Below are 12,048 nucleotides of genomic sequence, written 5' to 3'. Positions count from 1 at the left end.
GCAGGCATGCGCGGGCCCTCCCTCACCGCCGGCCCCAACCCCAACGCGGGGCTCCTCCCGGTTGTGGAGATGCAGCTCGAGGTTTCCTTGCTGGGTTCTGTTGGAGTCAGGGGAGGGGGCCGTGCTCTTTTTCCCTTTTGGCTGGAGAGGGGTTGTTAGCATCGTTTATCTGTCTCGGAAATAAAGCCAGATAAAGAGCAGGGGGAGAGTTATCCGTGCGAGGTCACCGGGAGGGCTTCGCCTGTAATGAGTTTAATACTAGCATCTGTATGGCTCTGAAGGTCACGTCTGGAAATACTGGGAAATCCTCTCCTCGTGTTCCAGTCCGACTCCCAGGAGCTCAGTGCCAGCAGCAGGCTGGGCTTTCTCTGCTTGGACTGGAGCCACAGCACCCAGAAAGGCTCCAACTCTGAAGGTCACAGTGGGCAGAGAGGGAGAAACGAAGCGCTCGTTAAATGGGCTCCCTCTTCACAAAGCATCTGTGCTGATGGCAGCTCAATGCACAGCGCAATCTATTGAATGAAACCTGGCCAATTCCGTCAGACAATGACATGGGAGCAACTCCCTGTGCCAAAACCCAGCGTGTTGGACAGATGAGAACCACCCAACAGAAAACAGCAGCCATCTGAAAGCATCGGATTCAGCCCTCTGGCTGGACGTGGCCTCCTCAGCAGGGCACTACACTGCTGAATCTGGACCTTCCCAGCACTACAGCTTGGTCCTGAGGGCACACGCATGCAATCTGGTCCCTACACTGCATAAGCAAAGCAGGCATAGAACAAAGACAGTGAATGCCCTTCCTAAAAATCATTCAACTGTTTGTAGCAGAGGCTGTGACCCCTGAAACCTTTGCAGCCCTGAAATATCGCAGCAGTGGCTGACCAAAGCCATGGCAGCTTCTATCTCCTCTGCCCGTGGGGTTCTCCAGCTTTATCCACCATGCTACCATCAAACTTCCCAAAGAAAACACCTATACATCTCCAGGAGCCAGGAGCAGAGACCAGATGTCAGCAATACCCTTCCACTTTCTCCCTTAAAAGCCATCCGTCATGAATGTCTGAATCAGAATATTTAACTTTTCCCTGAAGGAAGCAAAAATAGCACCCCCAATACCCAGAGATGATAATACATAAAGTCACATGCTCATCTCCCATTGCCCCTCACTGTTTCCATAACTCAACAAAAGGAAAGGCAGGCTTAGCTACAGGATTTGCTCCTAGCTTTTCCGGAACAATCCAGCCTGAGTGCTGGTGAAGGGTATTTTTATAGCCACAGGAAGCACTGAACAATGTTCACAGCCATCTCATTTGACAAGCACCTGTTTCATGAAGTGCAGTGGAAATCACATCTGTTCCTGGGCAGCCAGGTGCACTGCCAGGAGCTGCAGGACACGGATCAGCAGAGCTGCACTGTGCTGTGCTGCTCTACTTACATCTATTCCGGAGAGCACTGCCAGGATTGGCAGAGAGGGTCCAAGTCTATAGGATTACAAGGATGCAGCAGCTCTATGATTTGCTCAACAGCCACTAATTGACCCTTCATCCTCATCACAGTCTCGCTCAGGTGTCTTGGTGCTCTTCCTCTTCTCCTTTAACCCCAGGCACTCCAGAAGTCATCTGACAACGAACTGAAATGACAGTAACAAACAAACATCCTTCAGCAGTAATGAGTTTTCCCTCAGGATCATTTATGTGCCAACCTGAAGCACTGCACACAGTACTCATCCTGGTCAGACTGGAGTTCTAATTATTATTTAAAAATGGGGAATGTGGCCCAGGGGTGAAGAAAATCGCTGGTGAAACCGGGCTTGGGTTTTGGTGGACTGTAACATGATAAGGCACAGGGCAGAGAAGCAAGCAGACATCACATCCTCTCCCCCTCTAGAACACACTTCGACATGCACTACAGACAAAGCATTTTCACAGAATGGCCTGGGATGAAAAGCAGCACAGTGCTCATCCAGTTTCAACCCCCTGCTACGTGCAGGGTCGCCAACCACCAGACCAGGCTGCCCAGAGCCACATCCAGCCTGGCCTTGAATGCCTGCAGAGATGGGGCAAAGATGATTTGCAGTGCATGCTCTTGGTCTGGAACGTGTTCCCTGACTATTTGGGTATGCTGTGTGTTTTCAGAGTGAAAGGGTGAGATCCTTTAATTCTTGCTCTGAGCTGGGCTTGGCTGGGAACCACTCCAACATCTCCACGTGCCTGTTTTGAACAGATGATAAATGCTGCCCAGACCCCTTCAGAAAACCTTGCAGATAAACGAGACATCATACCGAAAGCTTCTTTGCTGTGTGAGAGATGGAGAGCACATATTCTTCATAACCCACCCACTCTAAGGATGCACAGCCTCTCCTCCTTGCTCTGATGCCTGCAGGGAGCAGGCTGGAGCAGAGGCACAGCCCATAGGGCGAAGGATGTTCAGTGCCACAAAGCCCTCGGCCATTTTAGCACTTCAGGGGACGTGGTGAAGGGGAATGAATGTTGAGAAATCTTGAGAGCTGCAAGAAGCAGCCCAACTTATCATGCAGGGGTTGCTATGGCAACCCACCCAGTTAATGCTTCACCAGCAAAAAGAAAAGAAAAAAGGGGGAAAAAAAAGGCTGGTACTTCTGCACAGGCACAACAGGACGAGGAGATAAAAAATAAATTCAGCACCCCCACCCCCATTAATCCCTCAATCTTCTGGTCTCTGAGCCAGGCTATGGGAGAGGGAGCACAGAACCTGCACCTCTGGCCTCATCTCAGCCCCATCTCAGCAGTTCCTCTGTCATTGCAATAATCATGCCAGCTCACTTCAACACAACTGTCCTCTTCGCTGTGCAGCTAAACATCAGCAAAGCTTGTTCCTTGCCCCTTTCCTGTCCATCAGGAGCCAACACAGACCCACTGCTGGCACCAATTTCTCCTTGCCATCCCAGCCTCAAAGCAGCCAAAGCAGTGCAACAACAGACTGTGCATGTTCTCACTTTACTACTGCTCCCAGAGTTTCAACTAGCTCTGCTCGTGGCTGAAGAAGAGACCTTCAAGGCCTCTGGATGGGTGATATTCTGACCTCTTAACTCCAACTGCTCTCCCTTTCTGTTTTCAATGACAACACACAAAGCATCCCTATGCCATCCTTACCTCCCAGAGAAAACAGTCTGCTCAATATGCCTCCTTAGTTCTTAGAATTCTTTTCCTTTCAGATCTACAAAGAGGGAGATCTGAACAAGAAGGCTCAGGCCAGCCATCTGTGAGCCCTCAGTGCCTTTCATAGCGGTGCTCTCTCAGATAAATACTTCCTCCAACACAGAAGAGCACTAAATAAGCCCAGGCCTGTGCACACACACAGCCTGTGTACTTAGATTCCTTTAAGCAGCAGGTGTGCTGTGAAGGCTGGGTTAAAAACTGCCCCATGTTTGAGAAATTGGCACTGAGATTCATTCCTCCACACTGCTACCATTTTGTGGTCAGTTAAGCCCTGGTGCCACTGCAGGTCCTTTTGAGATACTGTTTTCTGAGCCTCAGCACCAAGAAGATCAAGCAGTGTATAAGCATGTAGGCAAGCCTTTGCGTGCTGTAACTGAAGTGCTGTTTTACCAATCTGCAATTTAACAAGGTGGCACTTTCACAGATTTGCTTTTAGGCCTCTCCTCAGCCCATTCATTTCAGCAGTGGATGGAAATCCATTAGCAGCGGATTGCCACACGCAGTCATTCACATTTGCTCATTTAATTTCTCGTACTCTTAAAACTCTTACTGCTACTGAAATACACCGCTGCATCAATTATTTTAGCACCTTGCAATGACTCTTCTTCTGTAAAATAAAACCTGGTGCACCAAGTGTTACCATCTTACCTTGGCTGAATTGAATTGAAAACCACTGCAGTTTTCTTCCTTAAAGGGTAAGGCTGAACCTCCCCACAGCTGGCATTAAACAAGGAAAACACACCATTAACTCCTTTTCAAGTCCCCTAGAATGCTGCTTCTCAAATGTGATTTGTTCTGTTGACCAAGGAATACAAAGGATTCAGGAACACAGCACATGTGTGGCTGCATATATTCACTATCTTGCACTGCTGTGTCTCCCAGTCTGAAAAAGAAACTTTCTCACTTTTTGGCCTTGTCCTGTACCTTCCATCTGCGTGTTTGCAGCTCTCTCTTCCAGTAGCACAACTGTCATCATCTTTCAGCTAAACGAACAAGCACATTTGTAGTATATCAGACATCACATGTAAAAAAAGGAAAAAGAGTTTTCCCAGCTTCAATATGACAAATCTGAAAGGGCTTTTGACAGTGAGAAACGCCTTCTTGGTCCAATTCAAAGTTGCTGGGTAAAGTGATGCAAGTTTCACAGAGCTCTGAATCTGTAAAAAGTCTCTTTTGCTTTCAAAGCTATCTTTTTCAAAGGGAACTTCAACACCCAAGCAAGCACCTTCTCCTGGCTAGGTATTCTGCTACAGCTCGCTGCGTTTTAGTCGTTCTATTAACTTCGTACAAAGAAACGAGCATTAAAAAAAAAAAAAGAGCAGTCACTGGTTTCTATCCAAATTCTGTGTAGGAAAGGAGAGGTTACGCGCAGCTCGGCGGGGTTTGCAGTGCCGCTGACGGCCGCCAGAGGGCGCTGTTCTCTCTGCGTTACGGAGCGCTCAGGCAGAGCCCGGCTCCTCCCTGCACAGGGCGGCAATGCGCTTCTTAAGAGCTGGAGACTTACTGCGTTCGTGGGCTCCTGTGCTCTGCTCTGATGTGTTTGCTGTTAACTGTTCACCTCAGTGAGTCCCCATCACTTTGCACGCACGACACTTTGCTCAGCGGACGAGCCTTTCTGGCTTTCTGTCCTCACGGCTGTCCAGGGTCCCAGCTGGTCAATAATTAAAAATCAACTGAGAACAAAACTTACTGTAGAAGAGCCATGAGTTGTACAAAAAGAATGGACCCCATAAACCTGTGATGTTCCATTTCTGGCCTGGATTCTTCTTAGTATTCTACCAACAAGCTGGGCAATCCCGCACTATCTCACCTCTGCAAACTTCCTTTAGCTTATCTACAAATAGAGTACACGTAGAGACCCTGGCTTACGCCCTTCGCTAGTTAGTGAGAAGTTCTTCAGAAGTACTTCACTTCTCTGAGATGAAAAATAAACCTACGTCAAAGCTGCATGCGGTGGCTGTCAGGCAGAATGCAATACTTAACCTTTTGTGTGCGAGGCTGACCAGGGCCCTTTCACCCCAAAGACCTGAAGTTCCTGATACAGCAAAACCATAAAATCCCTACAAATAGACCAGCTTTGTTCGGTGCCTGCCAAGGCTAAAAGCATTTGGCCATAAAGGACATAAGTGATGCTTAATGAAGACATCAGATTTCTGCGACGCAGTAAAAGCAAGAGGGATGCAGAAAGTCCTCCCCAGACCTAAGCTTGGAATGCAGCACCACCAACTCCATGCACACACTCACCTTGCCCTCACTCCTCCTGTTTCACCTCTTGCTGTCCTCTTTGCCCTGCCAACCCCTGCGCCTCCTACACGTCCCTCAATTTGCTCTGTCATTCTGCCCTGCCTGCAGCTCACCTGCAGCCCTGTCTGCCCTCAGCCCCTCTCACTGCTCAGCAGATGGGCAGTTGCTCTCTCCTCCATGGTGCCTCCACAGATCACGTGCTTTGCATTGAACAGAGAGGGCACTACACAAAAATAGACTCTATTGCATGCAGTGACCAATTACAGTGAGTCACTACTTTTATCAAGAAGATACAGACTGTATAAAAACACTGGCGTTGGCTATAAACAAGATGCTCTAAGAAGAATGAATCAGTAACTGCTGATACCATACACAGATATCTGTGCACTCCAGCCAGATATCAGCCACTTGAGCTAAATAAAGTGATTTAAAAAACTAAAGATACCTGGGGAATCAGACAGGCTGGCAGGAACAGGGAATAATGCAATTCCAGCAGCAGTCCTTGAACAGAGCAGAACAAAAGCACCCCTATATCACGTTCCATGGATGGCCAGCTACCTGAGTCAGATAATTAATTGCTTGGAGGTCACTGTGGTTGCATCTTTCAAGGTCAGCTTAAACTAGGTCATCAGCTCAAGTCTGTGTTTTGGCCAAGGCTAAAAATCAGGGTCAACTGCTAGCACCACGTCGAGGATGAAACCAAGAGTGTTCTTGGTCCTAAAGGTGCCATTATTATTTGTCCACCCTCAATACTAATGAAACCAAACCCAGTTTTTTGGATGGTACTTACTTTGGAAAGAGAGACAGCTTCCTTCCAGCACTAGAGGTGAAGCCCTCCAACTCAAGAACATGGGATGCTGTTGGTGGATGCTCCCCAATCACACTCACACAGCAGAAATCCAGCATTCCAGCATCGTGCTTCCAGAAGGCCACTGCTATTGGAAGAACTCCTTATTAAAAGGGTGTTCATTATTACTCATAAATGAGAGAGAAGCTTGCTGTTATAAGAGAATCAAGTTTTATCTTAGGTATTCCAATACATTTTCCTTGCTATTACTATGTGTACTTTTGAATAATCAACACAAGAAACTTGCTGTGCCTTTTGTCTCTTTCTTTCCTATCTGTACAGATTCAGCCCCACAGGATCCCTGTCCAGATAACAATCACCCAATGAAAACAACAGGCTGTGCATAAGAAGCCTTGCAGATTGCATCAGGGAGAGAACACCATACTCATGTATGCCACTCAAACAGGCAACTGTATGTGTCCCTCTATATAAAAGTTGGGGTACTGGAAGCCATCTGTAGTGTCACAAAAGCCCTGTAGGAATGAGGTGAAAGGGTACCCAGGTGACCCAGTGAGGAGTGGTGTGATCATTCCCATTCCAATGGCACTACACAGCTGCTAACAGTACCCGAGTTCCTCAATTCTGATCATTCAAGCACCCAGGATGCTCACAGTACATCTCCAACAGTTACTTATTACCTCCAACGTAAACAACCTCCAATCTAAAAACATTTTTGGAAGAACAGTTTTCATTCTAAAGCCAAGATCTTCTATTTTCAAGACCTTCGACGGGCTTTTATGGGTAGGATCAGCAGAACGAGGGACGCAGAGGTCACCACCTTCATGCACCTGAATGAATACCACAGACATCAAGGGATGCCCATGATTTTTCAGAAGACTATGAAAAAAACCACTGAGGGAGAAATATATATATATATTTTTTTCTATAAAAACACACAAGTTTTATGCCAGAAATTTCATTACATTAAAACCAGGCTGTGCATTCCAAAGCACAACCATGACAGATGTTCCCAGTTGGCATCATTTAAACATCCCCCCCTTTGCCTGGTAGGGATTATATTCCCATCTCCAGTGCATAACTGCTCTCCCTGCACAGCTCTGGGTGCCAGAGAGAAAGGTGCTCAGTGGGTTTGGGCTGCACACTGCAGAGGGCAACTCCCACTGCTTTTACCACAGTCCTTCCTCCTCCTACACCCATCCTGACATAAACCAGATGACATATTCTAACAAAGGAGCTGTTTGTTCTATAAATAGGTTTTTTTCCCTCACATACCACAGGCGTGAGAGCCCTTTCCCAGCATCTAAGAACAACAACGCACAACCAGAATCAACACGGGTTGTTTCTCCAAGAGATGACACACTTCAGTGCAGCACACACGAGCACGGAGCTATTTCTGAAGGAGAAATAAGGATTTCACACATCCTCAGTGAACGCTGGAAGCTTACTTTGATTTAGAAAGAAACGTGCTTTCTGTGATGTGTCAGGGCAGCTTCTTTCATTCTCTGAAAGCAAGAAAGAAAACTGCACTTTTAGAGGAACTGTAATCTAAAATCACTTTAAAAATGAACAGCAAACTATCAACAAGTATCTAGAACACAACAGCTAATTTGAGTTGACCCAAAATACCACAAAATGTACCAATTTTCCACCCCAATTGTTTTAAGGTCCATAGAAGGAGAATTTGGAAGACCATGTAGATACATGGGGTAAACTCCATACACAACTGATGCTGAATAGAGTATCCCTTCACTATCACCTCCTGATTTCTGGAGGTGCTGCCAACGAATCAGTCCCTCAACCACTGCAGCCCATGAGGACCAACCCCAACAGGAGGCACAGGGGCTGACTGAGGCCAAGCACTTTGCTGAAGGCCACAGATTAAAGCCAGGCTGAGGCGAGGGCCCCTGCCTTCCTATTTCCTGTTGCCATGACCAGGTTACACAGCCTCCGCCCCACCACTGACCCCTTCATTGCATTCATACCTTCATTGCTGCCCCATGATCATGCACAGGTCTGTTGATCAAACCTGGACACAGCTTGCTCAGCAAAACCTTCTCACTCGTTTCCCTTTCCAGGCAAAGCTTTACAGTCCCTTCTTTTCCCCATCTTGCTCGTGGAACACATGGATGCCCACATGCTAACATTTCAGTACCAGCAGCTGCTCCCGCTGAAGATGGCAGCATCTTACCTTAATCCATTTCACACAACAGCACAGACCTGAACACAACCCTGGGAATCCACTGCACGACTGTGAGGACAGGCTACGACTGACAGGTAGGAATGTTTCCTGCAGCGGACAGATTTTCCTGAGTGCTGTTCCTGTCTCAAAGCCAAAAAATGGGCTTGACAGGCTGAAGTCTTCTGACTACACCTGGAAAATACAACACAAACACCCTGCTGTGAGTAGCAGCTATCTCCCAGATATATACTTTATACACTATCTCAGGAAGTATTTCAACATTCCTGGCCACCAAACTGCAAATTCCTTTCAGCTCATAATGTAATAAGATGGGAGTTTTCATAGGGTACAGTGATGCTGAACAGTATCAGAGGGTTGAGCAGCATCAGGAGTCCTTCAGGGAGAAAGAGGAGAGCACAGGGCTTCACTACAGCAGGTTGGTGTAGCAGAGAGCACAGCTACTGGATCAGGAGAACTGCCTGCCTTGCCCAGCAGACCCCAGTACTCATTCAAGGAATCTCAGAAAAGGAAACGTTTTCCCACCTGTGTCCTGCTCTATTGAGGCCAACCCAATTTTGGCTTCAGCTGGAATTTCCTTCTTCAACCTGAGCAAAACTCCCCAGCCCTTCCCTGGAGCAGTCTAGAATGCAGTTCATGTGTGATAGAGGTTCTCAATGTGTGACAGAGGTTCTCAATCTTTGGTGCAGTGCTCGGAAGTGGGAAGGAAGCAGCATTCCCACACTCATTCCCACACTCATTCCCATTGCCAGCTGGTTGCCTCTAAGCAGTTAATCACCCACCTCTCACATGGCCTGTAACACTTTCTGCAAGGAGGCTGGCAAGAACAAGCTGGCTACCAATACAGAAATAGGGCATGCAGCACTGATGAGCATGAAGATGAAGATAGGAGTTCTGCCCTTGGGTCTTTCCAGACATACACAGGATATGAGGCTGAGTTTTGCTGTTTATCAACACACAATGCCAGAACAGAAAGTAGGTCAGCAAGTGGGGTATCTCAAAACTGCAGGAAGCTACCTGCCAATGTCTGTCCCTAGGGTGGGCTGGATGTGTGTAGGCACCAGCAGAGCTGATTTTTAGACAGAAAAAACAGAAACTGCTCGATCCCAAGTGTGTAGTGGGCTCCCAAACACTACGTGAAGCAGCAGAGCAAGAGAGCCAGTGCTCAGGAGAGGGAGATGTTCACATTGAGGTGCTGGGGCCCTGGGCAGAGGCATGCTGCCAGCCCTGGGTGCTATCTCTGCACCAAAAAGTGAGCCCAATGCACGGCAAAGCAGGGATTACAACATCAGACTCAGCACAGGCACACACAGCTTTAAGCTATTCTTCCTGAGTGTCCTACATAACAAACCCAAACAAATTAAGGAATGAGTAATGGAAAGGTAGGAGGTGGCAAGGCTTGTTTTGGTTCAGGAAAGGATTCCCACCCCTTGCCTGGAATCTAAATTAGATTCAATTTAGATTACAATGAGGCAAGGCCAAACCCCCTTGATGAATGAGTTGCTGAAGTAGATCACTTGTATTTTGCAGCTGTTCTTTAATAAATTCATTTATTTGTCCCCTGCTTCTGCTTTTGTTTCTGATGTTATCAGCCTCGTGCCATGTCCTCCCCTGTCCCTCTAGTTTAGGATAGCCCTTACAATCTCTCTCGGTGAGGACAGAAGCAATTTGTTTTCTGGTGGAGAGAGAATGTGTGCTTGGGCTGATAAGTGGATTATCTCCATAAACACCCTTTATAATGCTATGACACCCCACCCTCACAAAACCAAAGGAATTAATCACAGCCAGCAATGTGACATCCAAAAGAGAAAGCTCCCTCTGCTGCCTACTATGCTGGTATTGCAGCCAGGCTCTCCTCTTAAGGGAAAAGCAAGGAAAAATGCACATAAAATAAGAAGATCCATGTTCATGCTCACCATGTGTCTGCAGGAAAATGTGCCCAGTGAATACAGATCACAGCAGCTGTGAGGTTACAGCACTGTGTGCCCCAGCTGGGCGTTCAGTTGCAAGAAACACGATGCACACAGCCAGCACCTCTCTGGTTTTCAACATCAGATCATGTGGTGGGCAGTTCTGAAGATTCAAAACTTGCTTTTACACCCTAAATAACTGCTGACAGCCCAGTCCATATTGCACTGCACAGACAGAACGATTTACAGAGCAAAACCTCCAGCTGAAATGCATTTAACAGCTTAGAAACATACAGAGAGAAACGGTGCCAGGAAGCGCAGTGCCGAGAGCACCTCAAATGGATGCAAAGAATGAACAAAGGAACTTTAGGGATGGTTTGAAGGAAACAAAAGAATGTTTTACACAAAAGGGATGGGGACAGTGCTGGCTGCAGGACAGAGTCCAGCTACTTTGGGGACGCTCTGTCACTGTCTGGTTGGCTTGCTGCAGTGCAGGCATTCATTTTGTTCTCCTGATACTCCCCATCCCAAAGGTACTGCAGGAGGGATCACAGCCCCTCTTATCTCCCTCTCAAGAGAAATCAAGAATGTGCAGCTACTTAAAGCAGATGCTCAGTTCCTCAACGGACTGAAACTCTTTTATCTCTGACTCATCTCCATAAGGAAGTGAAGCACATGCAAATCACATATGGGTCCAGAGCAGTGTACCTGGCAGATCTTTACATGCTCTGGAAGGTTTCCTTTAACAGCAGGCATTCATTCATTTCATACTTCTCAAGCACTAATTTACAGCTTGCTCTTGCTGAGTAATGGGGTTGGTGTAAATCAAAAGCAAAATCTGTCAGTGGCAGCTGGTAACAAAGAAGGGATGTGTCTGAAGGCAGACAGGACAGAATGCTGACCAGCAGCACCCAGCAGCAGCAGCAGGCATGCTCTTCACTTCCAGCAACTTCAAGCTGCCCACCATGAGGGTCAAATGCACTCTATTGCTTTACCCCAGTTTCATGAAGTCCAATCACAGAATTACTCAGGTTCAAAAGACCTTCAAGATCATCGAGTTCAGTAGGAAAGACAGAACCTTGCAACCCAGCCTGAAACCCACAGCAGGAAGCTGAATGCAGTGGGTCAAAGCCCTGCTTGGAGGGAAAGCCCACAGTGCTTGGGTTTAACTTCACAGCTCAGTGACTCAGGAGCAGAGGTGGATTTGGGGGAAAGGGCGTAAGTGAGGATCTTACCTGGGGATGACACAGCTCTGTGACGTGATGCCAGTTTCCTCTGATGGATCAAAACCAAAGTGCTGTCATTCCAATGCAAGTGTGCTCATTTTTGTCTCTTCCTTAGAGAACCCAACTTCACAGCGGGTCACAAACAGAAACACTGAGCTTTTAGTTTCTGTCACCTTTGGCAGGTTCAGTCCACTCATCATTCTGGTGAGGAGAAATCACAACATTACTTTGCAGAGTACAAAACAACTCACCCAGGACCAGCACTGCATTACGACCACCTCTCCTTACGATGCTGTTTTCCCTTTCCCATTTTCTGAGGCCTTCTCAATTGTTTCGCTGTTGTATTTTAGTCTTCTTTTCCTATTATGTAGCACATAATTCTTCCTTCCCTTTAGCTTTGCATGCATTTTAATATGAAATGATACTCATTTTGTAGTATCACTTCAGCAGCTGAATAATGCACTTCAGG

At 47.1% G+C, this 12,048-nt stretch overlaps 1 long non-coding RNA gene across 1 annotated transcript; it reads right to left on the bottom strand.

Moving 5' to 3' along the window:
* Positions 1-41: 41 nt before the first annotated feature.
* Positions 42-12,048, bottom strand: LOC122167433. Its single transcript, XR_006171032.1, has 7 exons — positions 11,868-12,048; positions 11,589-11,780; positions 8,464-8,617; positions 7,692-7,748; positions 6,229-6,388; positions 1,319-1,627; positions 42-409 (listed from the first exon to the last, which is right to left on the bottom strand). It is a non-coding gene; the product is annotated as an uncharacterized LOC122167433 (long non-coding RNA).

Source organism: Centrocercus urophasianus, unplaced genomic scaffold (assembly GCF_019232065.1).
Source record: "Centrocercus urophasianus isolate 14NV4802_14NV808 unplaced genomic scaffold, USGS_Curo_1.0 seq_37, whole genome shotgun sequence".
Classification (NCBI taxonomy): Eukaryota; Metazoa; Chordata; class Aves; order Galliformes; family Phasianidae; genus Centrocercus; species Centrocercus urophasianus.
The sequence above is the reverse complement of the archived record's forward strand: the minus strand, read 5'-3'. Positions and strand labels throughout refer to the sequence as shown.